Consider the following 17,482-nt stretch of genomic DNA (forward strand, 5'->3'; position numbering starts at 1 on the left):
CCCAAACCACTACTGTTTACACTCTGTGCAGTGTAAAAATAACCAATGACATCCAGTCATTGTTGTCCAGGTCTGCAAATCTGCATCCAATTTGATTATAGTGCCTGACAAATGAGAATGCTATTTCCAATTTCAGCCAGCCTGACAGACTATAACTGCACTCCTGCAGTCCTGAGGCAGAATATTTGGTTTGTTCAGGACAAGCCTGATCTGGGATTTTGTTTTCTCTATTTTTAAAGCCTTTTCCTGAAAGTTCTTCAGCACTGAAATGATGACATGATGCAGAGGAATTAGCTGAATAACCCAGTAAAGGCTCTTCTCAACAAGACTGCTGTATTTTACATCTGTCAGGAGTGCTGAGGTCTGGGTGAATTTAAGGAAGGAGGCTTGGAGCAATTGAGTAAGGAGAGGCAGCAATGGAGAATATATAAAAAGCAGAGTACCAGAAACAAGCAACACAAGCAACTATGTCTTTAAACCCTACTTGCAACAGATCAATTAAGGAATTAATGGTTTTTTTTTTTTTTGTGGCATTAGGAAGCTAATGTAGGAAAATGACTGACTAGAAAATTATAGGGCACAAAAAGACAGCAGTACAAAGTACCAATGTGCAAACCAAATGAAAAAAAAATTGTTCCAAAGCAGGAGCACACACTGCAGGTACCTAACTCCTATACTTACTATAAAATCAAAGTGTACATTAAGGAAATCTGTAATTAATAGTGTCTTCTATGAAACTACAGTAAATAAAGCTATTCAGAAGAGCAGGAAGTGACATATGGTCACTCCTTCAAGGATACTGTTCCTGTTCCAAAGATATATGAGCTTTTTATTTGAAGGGAGATGCAAAGTCATGCAGGGGAGTCCAGTCTCTTCTTGTCTCTCTGAGGAGATTTAAAGGACTCTTTCCATTTAAATGTAAAGGTGCTTCTGCAGTAACAATACTAAATGCTGCAGAATTACCCTGTCTGAATCCACTGATCAACACAGTAAATCCTAACTGGTGGCACAATGACAAAACACAAGCCAAATTTGCACAGTGCTTTGTGGATCAGCTGTGGCATTTTATCCCTTCTGAGATTACATGGGGTGTGCCCAGAGCTGCCTCCTTTCACAAGCACTGGTCACCTGGAGAGGTTACAGTTTAGTATTCCTGAAACACTGAATTCCTAAATCATTAAATACACTGTTTTTATCACTATTCTTCGTCATATTTCTCCCACAAATAGAAAACTCCAAGAATAATCTTGGCTAAGGATGGTGGCAGTGAGACTGGATTAAAGGACTGTCAATATTTTCTGCTATCATTTCTATTACATCCACAGTGCCTGAGAGAGGTTTACAGAATTAACTACTGGCTGTGTCCATGCCTGATCCCAAAGCTAAGAGCCAGTCCCAAGGCACACTGTCCTTCACACAACTCTATGTCTGTGCTGCAGACATCAATTAAGGATGACACATCAGGCTATATGTGTCTGCGCAGTGTGACACTGCACAAGAATTCATTAGGAAGGAAAGTCTTATATTTTTTTAAATTATGATTGGTTTAAAATAAAATCTAAAACCTAAAAAGAGTTATAATGTAGAGCAGCCATGTTTTCACAAACATAACTGGAGATATTCCTGGGCAGAGATGTTTGAAGCCCAGGTGAAAAGGCTTCTCTTTCTGTGGAACACACACACACATGCTCTCCAATAGAAGAGATTTGCTCATTCATTTTTTGTCTGTGTGCTTAGGAGGTCACATTCTTGTCTTTATCTAGACTGCATTTGATAATTACAGATCAGGTAATTATTGAAATCCATGAATATTTCCTTATGGTATTTTTCTGAAGCTTCTTCCTAAGAGGCAAGACACAATTATTCTTAGGATGGTCTTTGGATGCAATTGCTCCTAACAGTCACAGCTATCATGGTACTACTTCAGATGTACTTCCTGGCTGCATTTACTGGGCTCTCTTTTGTCTTCTTTTTAGTGAAGAATAAATTATAAGTCTGTTTTGTTTTAAATCAGACAGACTTGGAAACAGCATAATAAGATATGACAGGTTATAGCAGAAGTCAGCTCCTGAGAATTCTCTTATTTCCCCATGCCAAATCTGAAGATGCCATAAACTCAAATCCTCTCTGCCAGTCATAAAATTTTAATTAGCTAAACTAAAAATACTGGTACTATTTACCACTGTTCTTATTTATTTCTTAAACTGCTACACTCAACACTTCTAAAACAGGTTGCCTGTTTCAGCATACACGTGAGCATCCTATTCAGCTTCATTACAATTAATCAGTAATCTAGTCTCTTGTTTCTCATTGCCAAATGATAAATTAACTACTAGCTACATTCATGGATGGAATATTAATTTATACAATGCCCTGGGGTACTTCTGTGTAGTACAAGATGCCTCATGGACAGATATCATTGAAAGCTTCAGTAGAACTATGGAACAAAAAAGGAGTAAAACTAGTCAGGATCAGCTGAACTGTATGAAAACAGCGGAGATCTGTGTCAGCAATTGTGGTAAACATCACTGAGATATAGAAAATTAAACATGGACATTGCATGGAATAATGAATTCTTCTTTTAAATGCAAAAAACCAAGTACCTCTCTATGCAAAGAATAACTTTCTAGAGGTTTGTGAAGAATAGTTTGACTTTTTCAAGGTCAAATTATGTTGTCAGAGTACAGCACTGTACGTGTGTTGTGTAATGAGGAGATTTGCCAGTTCTGGAAATGAAGTGATTTTTTTCCCCAGTTCTCTGCATCATCTGCTCAAGCTTCCCATTACATGCATGAGGGCAGCAGAAGGATCCAGAGGTTCTGCCTCTGGCCTTGCCTGTTTCAGCATCCCTTACATGCTGCAGGTTTTATCTAGCAGGGTTTTTCAGCTTTCTAGAGCATGAAAATGACCTTTGCACAGGTGCAGAATGGATACACAACTGTTTGCCTCTTACATAGTCTTCTTTCTGGTTTATCTGCATTTTTTCTAGTCTTTAAATACCAGAGATGATGAAGTACTAATTTTTAAGTGGTGGAAGAAAGTTCCATAAAATACTAATAATCTGGTGGCACATGTTTAAGATGCATTATATTACAAAACTACAGTATAACAGGATATACATTTTTTATTGAGTAGCTCTGAAACATAATGAAACTTCAATGGGGAAATTCTGTCCTCTGTTGGTTTTTTACGGTCCAAAGAAAACAATACAGGATGAGCTCTTGGTTACAGGGCCTGTAGCCCCCTGTAAAATGCTAGACTGCATTTTGAAAACTCACAGCACCCCAGCTCAGAATGATCAAATCAAGGCATTTGGTCATTTGAGCACAAACTGAGTTTTGAGCCTATCAGCAATCCAGAATGGCTCTCATAGCACAAGAAACACAGCATAGGAAAATGCTTGCCAAGAACAGAATAAAACCACTGAGAAAGAAACAGAGTTATTTTCAAATTTCTAGCATAACAATATTAATTATTATGAAGCTTTCTCTCATAGGGATTTTTTAAATTCTCCATTCTGAAATTAATCACTGCACCATATATAAAATAATTTCAAGCTTTAATTATAAAAGAATAGGCAACATATTTGAAAGCAGCATAGAGATTTAGCTAATTCAGGCATTTCAAGCAAGGCTCACATTTTGGTGTCACCTTCTGTTCTTGCATTTTAATGTTTCAGGCATCCTGCTTTATGAGCAGGTTATCATTTATTGCACAGCAAATGTTGGAGAGCTCCTGCTCTCCCTGGACCTGGCAGCTCAGAACAGCATCAGAAACTGGTATAATCTCAAGATCTAGACTTCTACAGGGAATAAAGGATTTATTTATCATGCATAGTGTATGGAACTGATCCTGCAGGAATATGAAAAATTGGTCTGCATGGAGTGGAAGACTGTATGAGCCACAGCAGACACATTTACAGGCATTTGTCTGAGGTATCATGAGACAAACTTGCACCAGACTCAGCCACATCTTTTTTTTACCACCTTTGCAAACACTTAGGGTCTTATTAGGCACACAGAGCACAGAGCAGAGAAGTTTGACTTCATTCCAGATGCAAGGTTTTTGGAAGGAAAGAGCATTGGATGTGGGCTTTTGAGCTTCTGCTGTTGTGCTTTTGGAAAGTTAATCACCAGATTTATCAGTAAAGGACACACAAAACCAGCATTTTTGATCAAACATGCATCAAACCAAGGGAGGGCTCCCAAGGTGACTCCTCAAGAACCTACCAGGTTAGCATTACTTGTTCTATTTAAATTAAAAAAAAAAAAAAAAAACAAAAAAACAACAAAATCCTGGACCTATCATGTATCATGATGGCTGAATAAACACTTAGTTCATCTGAGATAAAATTCATTAAATTAATAACTGCTGGATGTTTCAAACATCCAGCTATCTGAAAACCAAAGTCTGAAGATGAGGATTTATAAATTGCAAATTAAAGAACCAGTCCCCTGTGATATCAGGCAAATGAACAGCATGTTGGTAGATGTTTAATCCTAAAGCATAAATAATCTCCTTAAATCTACATCTGTGAAACCCAACAGTGAACTTAAAAAAATATCTGTCCTTTATGGTCAACAGAAAACAATTTAAGCAAACAAAAGATGAAAAACAGGGTAGCCAAAATGCTTTTCACTATTGGATTGTTGGATGTAGAGGACCTGGGTGGAATTGACCTGATTTGGTTGAAAAAAAATAGCCTACCATCCTACAATTTGCAATGCAAATTTCAGCACATTATTTAAAGCCATTAAATAGAAGCAATCAGCCATGGTTGGATCATCCACAGTAACCAGTATAATTTAAGTAACGATATCATTGTTTATCCTCACTTGGGGTAGGTGGAGTTTTACATTTAGGATGTTGTAGCTCCTTTGAAGTTGGTTTTTTGGCAGTATAGACAAATATTTTGCTTTCTGAAAAAGTACCAAGCACTTACACAGAGGTTTAAACCTGCCAGCTGTAACATGCTGTGCATACTGAAAGACTAGGATCTTCTAACTCTATCAGGAAGAGTTAATTAGCAAGGTGAATATTTAGATAAAGCCTATTTCCTGTTCTATCTAAGGATCTATTTCCAGATGTTACTGTAGTGTCACACTAGGAAATATGTAAATTAGGTTGATCCAGACTGAGTTTTCTGAGGTGTAAACAGTCTCTCCTATTGTATTATCAATGCAAAGAGTAACATCTGAAGAAAGCCTTCACTTCACCAAGTCAGTGAAAAACACTTGACATAAAATTTGTTACCCAATTCTCCTATTTCACATAACAACCTGTATTTGGTTTGATGTGATTTATGCACTCACATCTTTCTCCCAAATCAATTTCCATCATTCCATTTTAAAGGAACCAAAGAGGTTATCTGCTCCATATTTATACCAGCATCCACAGATGAATGCCATTAAGGGTGAGGGGTTTCTGGTGTCAAGTTGAAGGGCAAGAATGCCTTCATGTCCAAATTTATGCTCACATAGATCCAGGACTGTAGCTCCATTTATATGCAAAGCTGCAAATTCTCTGCTTGGTTACTCAACACTCCAGCGATGACTGCCTATAATTTATAGACAGAAGATGACAAAGTGCCAGTTATGTAAAGAGCTTTGAGCAGATAAACAGACTAGTCTATGCAGATTTCTATCTGTGAAATTGCATTACCAAAGACAGTGCTCTTTTATTTTGGAGAACTGAGCTAATTTTTTCCCTTCTTTTTCCCCTCAATATCTTCATTGCCTAAACAGAAGATTTCAAAGTTTCATTTCTTTTCTGATGCTACATATAGTACAAATAACACTCATCTTGGATGAAATAAAATAGGCAATTAGCCCACAGTTAAAAGGATTCTTTGAAAAAACGTGACTTTGGCTATCTCAACTCTCTACTCTCTAGTTTGAAGAAGTTTCTCAGTAAAGGTGGAAAAATCCTTTTCATGAAATCTGCAGGCAAAGTTCAAGAGAAATTCTTTATTTATTAGCCTTTTCTGTGCTAGAACTGTAGGATTAACTGTGTTGTTTAAATTGCTCCATTTACAGCTAGGAAGTGAGGCATCATTAGCTGTCTAGGCTCTGATGCACAGCTCTTATCCCACTAGATCCTAATGGCTTGTAAAGGAGAAAAGAGGAATGTGGATCTTCTCTGGTTGGAGAAGTTGTTGAAAACTGAAGAGCTGAGCTTCTTCAGACAAAGCAGGGGAACAAAGCAATCCCTTTGTTTACTACTGAAGTTTATTCTCTGTCTTGAGTGGTTCTGGTAACAAAATCAAGGGACTGAATATTTCTTAAAGTTTCTGACCATCTTTGGAAAAAAGCATCTTGATTTTAGGTGATTTCTGTAACAACACAACAGAATCTGTGGGACTGAAGCCTGATGCTATGAGATGATATCCCATAAATTGATCACTTCTGAGCATAGTTTCCCTTGCACATCAGCTGGCTGAAGGTCTTAGGAAGCAATCATTCTCCTTTGGACCTTCATGATGATAACTGCATGTTCATCTCACTTTTGCCAAGCCATTATAGGGTAGAAAAACTGTTCTAAATGAGACAGCAGATCCTGCTCTCTACAGGTGTGTGATAAAGCTGAAATAATGTCATTATGAAAATAAGAGTAAACAGAAATATTCCAGCAGAAATGGTAGAACAGATTGACATGAGCCTTTGGCAGCTCATACTGTGCTATTTGTATTTTTTAGTCTCTTGAATACTCTTGGACTCTGTGCATATCACTCCTCCATGCTCATTAGCTTCATGAGAGCACAGGAGATGATAGCTGGCTATCTCTGCTTTGTCTTCTCTGCCATCCTGTGCTCTGCCAGGGATGGGAACATTGAGAGTTCCAGAGGTCTGTCAAAATCCTCACTATGTGAAGTGTTAAACCTACATTTGGGGCTGATTTTTTTTGTTTTCTTCACACTTAGGTACATAGACTTTCCCTATCAGTGACTGACAGCAACAGTGCAGCACAGAGCAGGGAGAACACTGAGAACTCACTGTTAGACAATATTCTAAAAAGTATTAATACAGCTTCAGCCATTCTCTTGGAGGAAGTGTACTCTGTGACTGAATAATATGCAGTGTCAGCAAGGTTAATTAGATTTACAGTTGGCCTAAACAAGAGATTAGGTTTTGGCCGCAGCTGGCTTAACTGCAGCCTGTAAAATACTGGCATTACAGAGAAAAAAACCTCTGTGGAGCAGACCTGTTGGAGAAAAGGCACTAATCCTGCAGTGCAAGGTTGCTGTACCCCAAGGTTACAGATGGGCAGCAGTATGGAAGCAGTATGGAACCTCATGCTCCATACCTGATAGATTGACTAGCAAAGGACTAGGAGAATATTAATGAAATAACATTCACTAATATTCTGATGTCTTTAGAAATGGATATATAAAAAAGCTAGTGTGAAAACAAGAATTTCCCCAGCATTTGATTTCATTTGTTGTAAGATAAAGTTTTGCAAAATGTATTTAAATAAGCATGCATTTCCTAGGTTCTCAGTAAATGTACCTACACACTTGGCTAACACTTTCAAGAATTAGCATCTTTCCTTAAAGATGAAATGGTTGAAAAATCACTGAGGCATCACATTGCTACATTGTGGGTCAGTCCATTTTGTAGTTATCTATGAATTTTCCAATTCAGAACTCTGCATCTCTCATCACTAAACATGCAGTAAGTAGTTACTGAGGCAAGAATGTAAATGGCAGTATGAATATTGCTGATATGCTCAGTAATTTCATTATTTATTCATAAATAAACTGGTTTGTCTTCAACTGATGCTCAAGGCAATAGGTATATAAATTTTGGTTTCTGGTTTAAAGTAAGTAATGTCTAAGTTGCATAAATATATAGATATATGGCACAAAGTATTATGGCTGGCAGAATAGGATCCTTAGAGGGTGCTAATTATGTAACTGTTGTGCTCATTGGAGAAGTCAAACACAGACTAATTCCTCTAGCAATTTGAACAACTTCTATTTTTCTATCACTAGGTAAACTCTGTTTCACCTTTCTAAGCTTAAGCATCATCAACACCAACTGAATTAACAGAACAGCTAGCCCATGGCAGTCTCTGGTGGTAACCAGAAGTTCCTGTGTTGCAGCCACAGTCCTGCTGGGGCTGGGGACACTCCCAGGGACTGGAGCACTGCAGGGAAGGCTGCAGCTCAAAGCAAAACTGAAGTCTTCAAAGATGCTTGAGCTGCACCCAGTTCAAATCAAAGGTCAACTTCCAGCCAGATATATTACAGACCCTTAATAACAGAAATTGTCCCCTAACACTGTGTGAACCTCTCCTGGGCTCTCCCAATGGACTGACAGTGTCCTAGAAGGCTTCCCTGCAGGATCCAACTTTGTACCATCCTATGTAGCCTAGCATTGTGAGGGTATAATCAACTTCTGTGCCTCCTGGTATCAGCCCCTTTACCAGATGCAAACCCTAAACAGCCACATTATTTTTTCCTTTCCATTTAATTCTTCCTCTTGTATTTGCTATAGTCACAACTTTCAACTGGGGGCAAATAAATCCTAAATTATGTGTGTTGTGGAAAATTTCATCAGCTTAAGTATTCTGCAGACATTCCTGCCACAAAGAGCTTAAAAATCTATAAGTCTACAGCTGAAAAATAAATAAATCAGACTTTGGGGAGTTTGCTTAAAAATCAAACACACCCTCACTCCCACCCCCAGTGACACAATACTAGTAAAGAAAACAACCATGAAAATAATGTAATAACTGCAAAGCCATCCTGTTATAGTCTCCAGAGCAGAGAGCTTTTTATCCACATGCTATTCATATTTACATAGGCAAAATGTTTAATATGTTAATCTACAAAGTTAATTATTTTTATCTTTGTAGTTTAACCCAGCAAGAAGGTTAACAGTAAAATGCAACTGAACAGTAGAACCAAATTAAGATTTTCCAGTTAGGTACACTTAAGTTATATCCTCTAATACTTAGAGATATAATTCAGGTTTTACTAAAGGTTTGGTCTGCATGTTGTTGATTAAATCCAGTGTTTCACTTAGTACATTCAAACAGATGCTAGTTAATAGTAAGGAACTTATTTCTACCACAACTGCTGTAGCACTGCAAATCACAAGAAGTCCAGAATTAAAGGTATCATATTGTGCACAAATGTTTAAAATACAAACTCATAGTTTCTTCATTCCTGGAGCCTGTCTGAGAATAAGCTCAAAGCTGTGATTCTCACACCCCAGAAGCTGGAGCCTAAACTAAACCATGAAATATTGTAAAAGTCCCAACACTAAAAAATGTCAACATATCTAAGTTAAATCAATGTTGGCTCAAGAATAAGACAGGTATTCTACTGAATTGTGACAAAAAACTTTAAAAGTAATTATAGATACATGCGCAGCAAGGAAAATAACACAGTTGCAAAGGTATAGTAGTGGTGTAATATATAATTCCCTTCCATTTTCCCCCAAAATCATTATCTGTCAGTTGGTGGGTCAGCTATAATGTATATGAATTGAATAATAAATGGAGGACAAATACCAAATTAAACACATGCTGTACAGATATTTATTTATTATACAGATATAATTTATTATCACTACCTATAGGTGGGGAATAGATGTGGAAAAACCTTAAGGTGGTCTCTTTCCAAGTATTGAAAACAACCAGTATCACAACAGATACCTTTTACTTGGTGAAAACTGAGACTTCCACCTACTACTGAAAAGATAGAGAAAACCCCTTAATTATTAACAAAAAAAAATTAAAAAAGCAAACACAAAAGCCAGTCAACCAAACCAAAAGGCAAGCAAACTAAAAAATTCCTACCAATACAACTGAGTTAAAGGCACATTCCTGATACTACCCAGGTATTTTCATGGCAACTCTTCCATCATAAAGCCAGTAGTCATTAACCAGAAATGAAGAATTCTGCCCCCAGCCACCTTCATAATGCTGGAATCTGCAATACAATGCAAATCACTGTTTACTAGGGAGTGTTCCCTTCCAGTGCTCATTTTATGCCTCTAATGCAGCACTGAGCATGGAATTTCTAGTCACCAACAGAATTCCTTCCCTTTCATTCATCTAATATGCAACAGCTCTTATCTCCTGGGCCATAACATGTCAGATACTTCTACATAATTAAAGCCACACTGATTGACTGGCTAAGAATATCACAGGGATAAGTTTCTTTTTAAAGCTGCCTTATCTGTAATCAAGAGTTGTCTTCCACTAACACAAGATTTTGTGCCTAAAGGACATTTTATATATATCTACACACACATATATATAGAAATAATGTTCCTTTCTCCTCCACAATACATCAATAACAAGAAAGTATCATCATACTCTGATTTCCCTCTGTTGTATTAAATTGGAGAGGACAAAAGATGGCAAGAGGCACTCAGTAAGGCAGGAAAAATGCATATTTTTTAAGTATGGAAACTATGGTGAATATTCCTCCTTTGATATAAACCTTTATTGCACTCCCAAACAGAATATTTCCATATTTCATTGCTCGTGCATATCTTAGATTTGTTGTGATGCTGGGGTTTATTTTAGAAAAGAAAATTAAAATCTGTAGAGGCCAAAAAACCATGAACAAATTGGTGATGAGGCTTATGTCTTGTCAGGTTATTTTATATTTTAATGCACTGTTAACAGTTCATTCTTTTTAAATACAAATCTAAGGGCAAATTTAAATATCAAGGCAAGCAATCTGGTAACATGGCAACAACGTGCTATGCTGCATAGTAAGAATTTGGAACTATGCAAGCCTGCTTCTTTCCTATACTGGATCATTTTATGACAGCAGAAATAAATTTATGTTCTTTGTAATTGCCCTGATGATTATTAGTGCCTGTAGTGGTCTTTGAAACTCAAGACAGGACAGCAACCCTGTGCAGCCTGGTACCAGTGAGAATGGCCATCCTACCAGACACAAAAACTGCAGATTAGAAGAAGAATAAAAAAGAAAAAAAAAAAAGGATATATTTAGTAACAGTGTTTAATACAAGATTTCATTCCCAGGAGAGCAATTGGGTATGGATTTGAGGAGCATAGCAGCTCTGAAGCAGTCTTGCTTCTGCATGAGGAACAGGCAATTCCATCTCCATACACTCCCCCAGATGTGTTGAAAAGGCATCTCTCAGCTTTCAGAGTATGAGTTTTGAGACCTATTTTAAGGTTTTACTAAACAAAAAAGCTGCACTTACCCTTGCACTGAAATAATTTTTGTGGCAGCTCGTATCAGTGATTCTTGAGAGTAACATCAATTTACTGCTACCATTTCACTCTTAGTGATTGGGGAAAAAATAAAATCCTTTGTCATTCTAGAACAGATTCTAGGCTGTGCCACCCTCATTCTCTTCAGTTAATCCAGTAACTCAGGCATTTTTTACCAAGTTGCTGGAGCAGGAAAAGGCAAAGTTAACTATCACTTCTGATCCTGAAGGGCACACTGGGTGACCAGGAGTCCACCCAAGCACCTTTGTTCTGGGTAGTGGACAAAGGCAGTAAAGATGTGCATGGCATTGTGGAAATATTATTTTCTTTCTTATTCTTCACATAAAGATCAGGTACTTCACTGAACCTGAACAGTGAATGCCAAACACAGCTACTCCTTCTGGGAGGCTTTTACAATACTGCTTGGATTGGTGCTGTCTCTATGGAACTGGTGCTTGTCACCACACATTCCCATGTTACATAGCATCCCTTGGCATTTTGGACTCCAATGGTCAAATCCAGGTCTGCACCCTCACCAGAACACTCATGGTCAGAGTTACAGAGCTGTTATTTGGGTTGTGAGCTGCTTGTTGCTGGTTTTGTACATTGAAGATAGAAAGAAGTAAATGTGCCTGCCATGACCACGTTATGAGTTTGTAGCTGAATCTAATCTCTTTACTCAGGTGAAAGACTTCTAAATCTTTCTGTCTTACACTTAATCTTCATTAAATTAATAAATAAAATAAATCTTACACTAAATCTTCAAAGGTCAGATCCTGTGAACTCAACACAAAGGCAGAATACATACACAAGAAAAACTTGCAGGGTCAGGTCTCTCTTGGAGAATATTTCAGAAATAAAAAGGATTTCACTCCTCAGAAATGATTAGAGTTACTGTACAATTGACTTGGGAAGAGAAACTTATACAAAAGTTGTAGCTGAGAAGTGCATCTGTGAAGAGAATCTCTCAGAAAAGGGAACAAAAGCAATCTGGAAAATAATGCAAATTGATGGTATGCTTACAAATATTCCTAATATCAATGCACAAAACAAAATTCAAAAACTCCATTCAATTAATAGACTGGAAATATTCAATCTGCCTTTTAAGTAATAAGCCAATATAATTTTCTATGTGGCTGAATCTTCATTATTAGGTCTGTAACTAGCAGGGCTATTTCCTGAAGGAAACTTCATCTTACTAATTCAAACCAGACAACCACCCTGAGATACTCCTCACGCAGCTCCCACTGCAAGCCTGGGCTGGTATCAGTGGATGTCTGCATTGCAGAAGTACTGTTTGAAAATCCTTGTCTGGACTGCAAACCTCACATTGCTTATAACTGACATATTTTGTATACCTTTTTGCCAACTTTCCTTTCCTCTTCATTTCCTTCTATTTCAAAAGAAAATGATGCCTTCATGCATGAGTATACTCCAGAGTATGCATCTCCAGCAGCCTTTCACGTTATCTGAGGACAATGACATTTTCCCCTGCCATCCCTACCTACAGGGCTTCTAGCTCTTCCTCTTTAGCTCAGGTGGAAGCACCTATGAATCCCAGAGTTTTCCATACTGGTCTTTGCTCAGCTCTAACTTACTCCTCCTGAAGTGCAAATCACCTTCCTCTGCTGCAGCATGTGAATGAAGACAGTACTGCAACAAAAAAGGAAAGGAATGTCATGTACTCAAGTGACAGTGCATTTACCTACCAGCATCAGAAACAAACTGTTCAATCCATATGTTTTCTATCAGTTGTGCAAGGCCTTCCTTCCAAAAAAATAGTATTGTTAGCCAAGAGAAGACCTAAGTTCAGACAAAACTGAGAATTTGAATGGGAGTTCTCTTCTCATGGATGTCATGGCAAAGCTTAAATGGTGCATGTTCAGCTTGTGCAGACAGCAAAAGCCTAAAAGCACTACACACTTCACCAGTCACATGGTGCTGTCTGGAGCTGCTTTTCATGCAGCTCTCATGGGTCCTCAGGAAAAAATAAATCATACATGTAATACTCTTCCCAGCAGACTAAAAGCATTTGCCAGTACTTATAATGAGCATTTGACTCAGCGACTGCAAGTTTTTTGAGTGCCTAAAAACCAGCAAATTCTGATTCTGCTTTCAGTCCTTCCTCTTAGCTTGTGAAGCTCATGTGACTGCATCAGTGCTTTATTTTCTCTAGATGTAACAACTGCCATTACATCTCTTGCACAAATGTTGCAAGGCTTTAATTGCTCATAGTGGTGCCAAAAGATACCTCTCAGTAACAGCTCTTGCTTGCAAATAGTATGCAATTCCTTTTGTTTATTTCAAGTAAATATCTCTTCCTTGGGAGGCTTATAGTGAGGTATTAGTTTGTATTAATGTAATGTGCTATTTCACACATAATGGATGTTGATATATCATACTGATACTGTATCCCATCTTTGTTGGGATGCACAGATTAGTTCTACAATGGAAACTCTAAATCTTTCTTTAAAAATCTCACTTCTGGAAACATGTCTGCTTCTTGCATCATGTACAGATAGGCACAAACGGGATCATAACACTTCAGGTTGTTAGGAATGTCAGAGATCTCTTGTCCAAGATTCTGCTCAAACCAGGGTCATCAGTGAGCCCTGATCAGTTTGCTGAGGGAATTATCCAGTCTGGTCTTTACAGTGACCATACAGCCTCTCCGGGTTACCTGCCTCCATGTGTGATTGTCCTCGTGGGGCAAAGTATTTCTCTTGTATCCAGTCTGAACCTTTGTTTCAACATATGCCTTTTGTCTCTCATTCTTTGGCACACGCCACTGGGTTGAGTCTGGGATCAGTTCCATGAAGAACTCCTCATAAGGACTGGAAGGCTCTGTTAGGTCCCCCATAGCCTCCCTTTCTCCACCCTCTGCTCAGAGCTTGGCCTCCAGCCCCAACCTTCAGTGACCTCTGCAGAACCCCAGGTCTTTAATAACGGGGAGCAAAACTGTACCCAGGGTTGTAAATGTCACCTACTGGGGGCTGAGCAGAAGGCAATAATCACCTCCCTTGGTGTCCTGGCTGCACTGTGTTCACACAGACCAGGGTGCTCCTGCTACCTTTGTGGCCAGGGGCTGTGGCTGGTTCATGTCCAGTTTGCTGTTCACCAGCACCTCTGGGCCTTTTTGTCAGGGCTGCTCCTCCACCTCTACCAGTGCTCAAAGCATGAAATAATTGCCTTGTTTATTTAAACACAGGGATATTGATTTAAAAGGTCTGCAGAAGCATCTGAACCCTGATGTGTTCAAATGCTACAACCAAGATTTTTTCTGAAACAAACCTGAATCCTCCATGTCTCTCTGTGAGCTGGTAGCTTGGAACAGGTCACTTTCTCCAATTTATCCACCCTCAGCACAGGAATATTAACTGAAAGATGTTTAAACTATGGTATTTTCACAAATTATTTCTTAGCAAAAGTTCTTATCAGAACAGCTGGAGAGATGGTAAAATTATGCTTCTTGAAGTGGTTTCTCGTGTTCACAGCCTTAAGCAAAGGTCACTTTTTAAAGACCTAGCTTGTTTAAATTCATGTCCAGTCCCCAACCTGAACCAGCATTAATCAAGTAACTACAAAAAACATGCTTTGAAAGATTCCTCCTTAGAACTGTCATACTTTGACCAAAAGAGCTGAGCCTTCATGGCCTTTGCAAGAGCACTTTTCCTTTACTATCAGAGGATCAAGAGGGAGCAATAACGTAGCTGCTGCTGCATTTTTAAAAATAGCTTCAGATATTTCCAAGTGCAGATAGGGGCTAAACTATCAGAGAATTTAGAAACTCTGACAGTCAGGGTTTATAAGGACAGTTCTGCAGCATGAAATCCTATGAGCTCCAAACGGACTCACAAGTACAGTGGCTTTCACTTCAGCAGTTTAGCTCTTGCAGAACAATATATGAAAGAAAGGCTCTTTCATCTTGTCTGTCCCATGGATGATAGAATGATAAATTGCATCTTATGCTTGACATAAATGTCAATCTTTTGCTTCTCAAACACATGACCTGCACATACTGTATTTTATCTTAAGTGGCAATAAGGACTTAAACTAGAATTCCTCCCCTTTAAAACTCTGTTATATTTGAAACACTGTGGCTTACATAGAACCACAAAAAACTATGACACTTGTTTCTCTTTTTCAGTTCTACTTATTAATTAATGAGGGATTCTTGGGTAGCAGGCATAATAGATAAATACCTTTTCTGCAAACAGATTTCCCAGCCCCTCCTGGGAGATTATAGGGTGGCCTTGGCCAGGTAATGTAACTGAAAACACTACTTGCATTTTTCAAGCTGGTCACAGTCATTTCAGACTTTCCTTAAACATCACTGCAATGCACATTATCTCTGTACTATACACATTGTATGATCTCTTGTCTTTATCTAAATTTCTTTTCTTGTATCTCCTCACTACCATGCAACAACCACCAAAACAACACTGAGGATGCAAAGTACATAAATGTGAAAGCACAGATTGCCAGTTGAGGCAAAATAAGGCAGTCTTTGACTTTCCAAGATGCAGCTATAAATGCAGTATTCCCTTCCTTTCCCCCACCCCCATCCCTTTTGTTATGGCAATACAAGGCACCACACACACATTCAAAAAACTGTTCAATAAGAGGCAAACAGATCATGCTATAATATCTCGTGCTGTTTATCCCACCAAAAATCAGGTATTCTTAACTGAGCACACTTCTCCCTCCAGATCTCAAGATGAAGGGAACGGGCAAACAGCAGATCAAAGGCTCTGATCCCTTTGCTAGAGTGGAGACATGAAATCAGAACCAAATACAAACTCCGAGCGGTATTGCATTACAGGAGGGCTCCTCTCGCTTTTCTTTTCACTCTTATTAAGACAAACGGACTTAAGCCTCCCGCCCTCCCAGCAGACGCTGGCATGATGCGGATGCTGCACGGCCGGTGTCCGCGTTACTGGAGCCGCCGTCCCGGCACGGCGGGGCTCAGCGGCCGGGCCGGGCTGGGCTCGGAGCTCGCCCCGTCCCGGGGGAGCCGAGCGGAGCCGCAGCCCAGCCCCGGGGGAGCCGAGCGGAGCCGCAGCCCGGCCCGGGGATCGCCGCCGGTTCTCCCTCGCCTGCCGGGGGGCGGTGGCGGCGCCTCCGGGGCACAGCGGGGACGAGCGGGAGTGCGGCAGCCCCCGGTACCGGAGCCCCGCGCCGCCGATCGCGGCAGCGCCGGCCGCTCCGCCATGCCGCAGGGGCTCCCCTTCACCCCGGCTCCCCTACCGCTCGCGGCAGCTCGTTGCCAGGGGATGGGGATGGGAATGATGAGGATGAGGATGAAGATGAGGATGGGATGAGGCGGGGGTAGCCGCTCGCGGGGAGAGCAGCCCCCAGCCCCGATTCGAGGGGAGCATCGGCCGTGCTGCCGGGGGCCAGGGGCTCCCCGCTCCCCTGAGGGGACCCGCGGGATGCTGCCGCCCCACCCCCGACGGAGCCGCCGGTGCCCGCGACGCCCCGGCCGGCGGTCGGTGTGTCCGTCGGTCGGTCAGTCGGTCGGTCAGCCCCCCGCCCCGCTCCCCCGGTCCTTACCGCGGTGCAGCGGCGGGGCCGGTCCCGGGCAGCGGGGCAGCCGCAGCCGCAGCCGCTCTTTTGTGTGGCTGCCGAGCGCCGCACACCGCGGCGGGCCCGCCCGGGAACCTGCCTGCGCCAGCGCCCGGGAACCTGCATGGCGCATAGCGCCCGCGCCGCCTCACGGCCCCGGCGGCAGCGAGCCGGGGGCGGCCCCGGGCCCCGCAGCCCCGGGGGCTCGGCGGGACGCACTGACCTGTCCGCCATCCACCGCCAGACCGGGGCCGGGCGCTGGGCCAGCTCCGCGGGTGCCGCACTCCTCAGTGGCGTCCAGCCACAGGACGAGGGACAATGGCCATAAACTGAACACAAGTTTCACCTCAGCGTGAGGGAGAACTTCTTCACACTGAGGGTTGTTCAGCGCTGGAAGAGCTGCCCAGGGAGGGTGGGGCGTGTCCCTCTCTGCGGACACTCCGAGCCCAGCTGGACGCGTTCCGTGCCACCTGCCCCAGGTGTCCGTGCCTCCCGGCAGCTCTGGCTCAGCGCTTGTGTCCGGACACTGAGGGCACTGAGGGGGGCAGGCCGCGGGCCCGGCCCCGCTCCCCTGCCAGCTGCCCTGCCACAGCGAGGTTCCCTGCGTGCCCCATCCCGCGGCGGCACTGCCCAAGGCCGCTCTGTGCCCCCAGGGAGCCGCTCTGGCGCTGGGCTGGAGCTGAGGGTGTTTTCTGGGATTCTCCACAGCATCTCT

At 41.4% G+C, this 17,482-nt stretch overlaps 1 protein-coding gene across 2 annotated transcripts in view; it reads right to left on the minus strand.

Moving 5' to 3' along the window:
* APBA2 (amyloid beta precursor protein binding family A member 2) overlaps positions 1-16,870 on the minus strand; it is an 80,093-nt gene extending 63,223 nt beyond the window's left edge. For both annotated transcript variants that reach the window (XM_054273030.1, XM_054273029.1), the window contains exon 1: positions 16,756-16,870. The gene's annotated coding sequence lies outside the window, so the exon portion shown is untranslated. The remainder of the gene's footprint in view (positions 1-16,755) is intronic.
* Positions 16,871-17,482: the final 612 nt, after the last annotated feature.

This window comes from Melozone crissalis, unplaced genomic scaffold (assembly GCF_028551555.1).
Source record: "Melozone crissalis strain CALT ecotype California unplaced genomic scaffold, PUWL_Pcris_2 ptg000014l_1, whole genome shotgun sequence".
NCBI classification, from domain to species: Eukaryota; Metazoa; Chordata; class Aves; order Passeriformes; family Passerellidae; genus Melozone; species Melozone crissalis.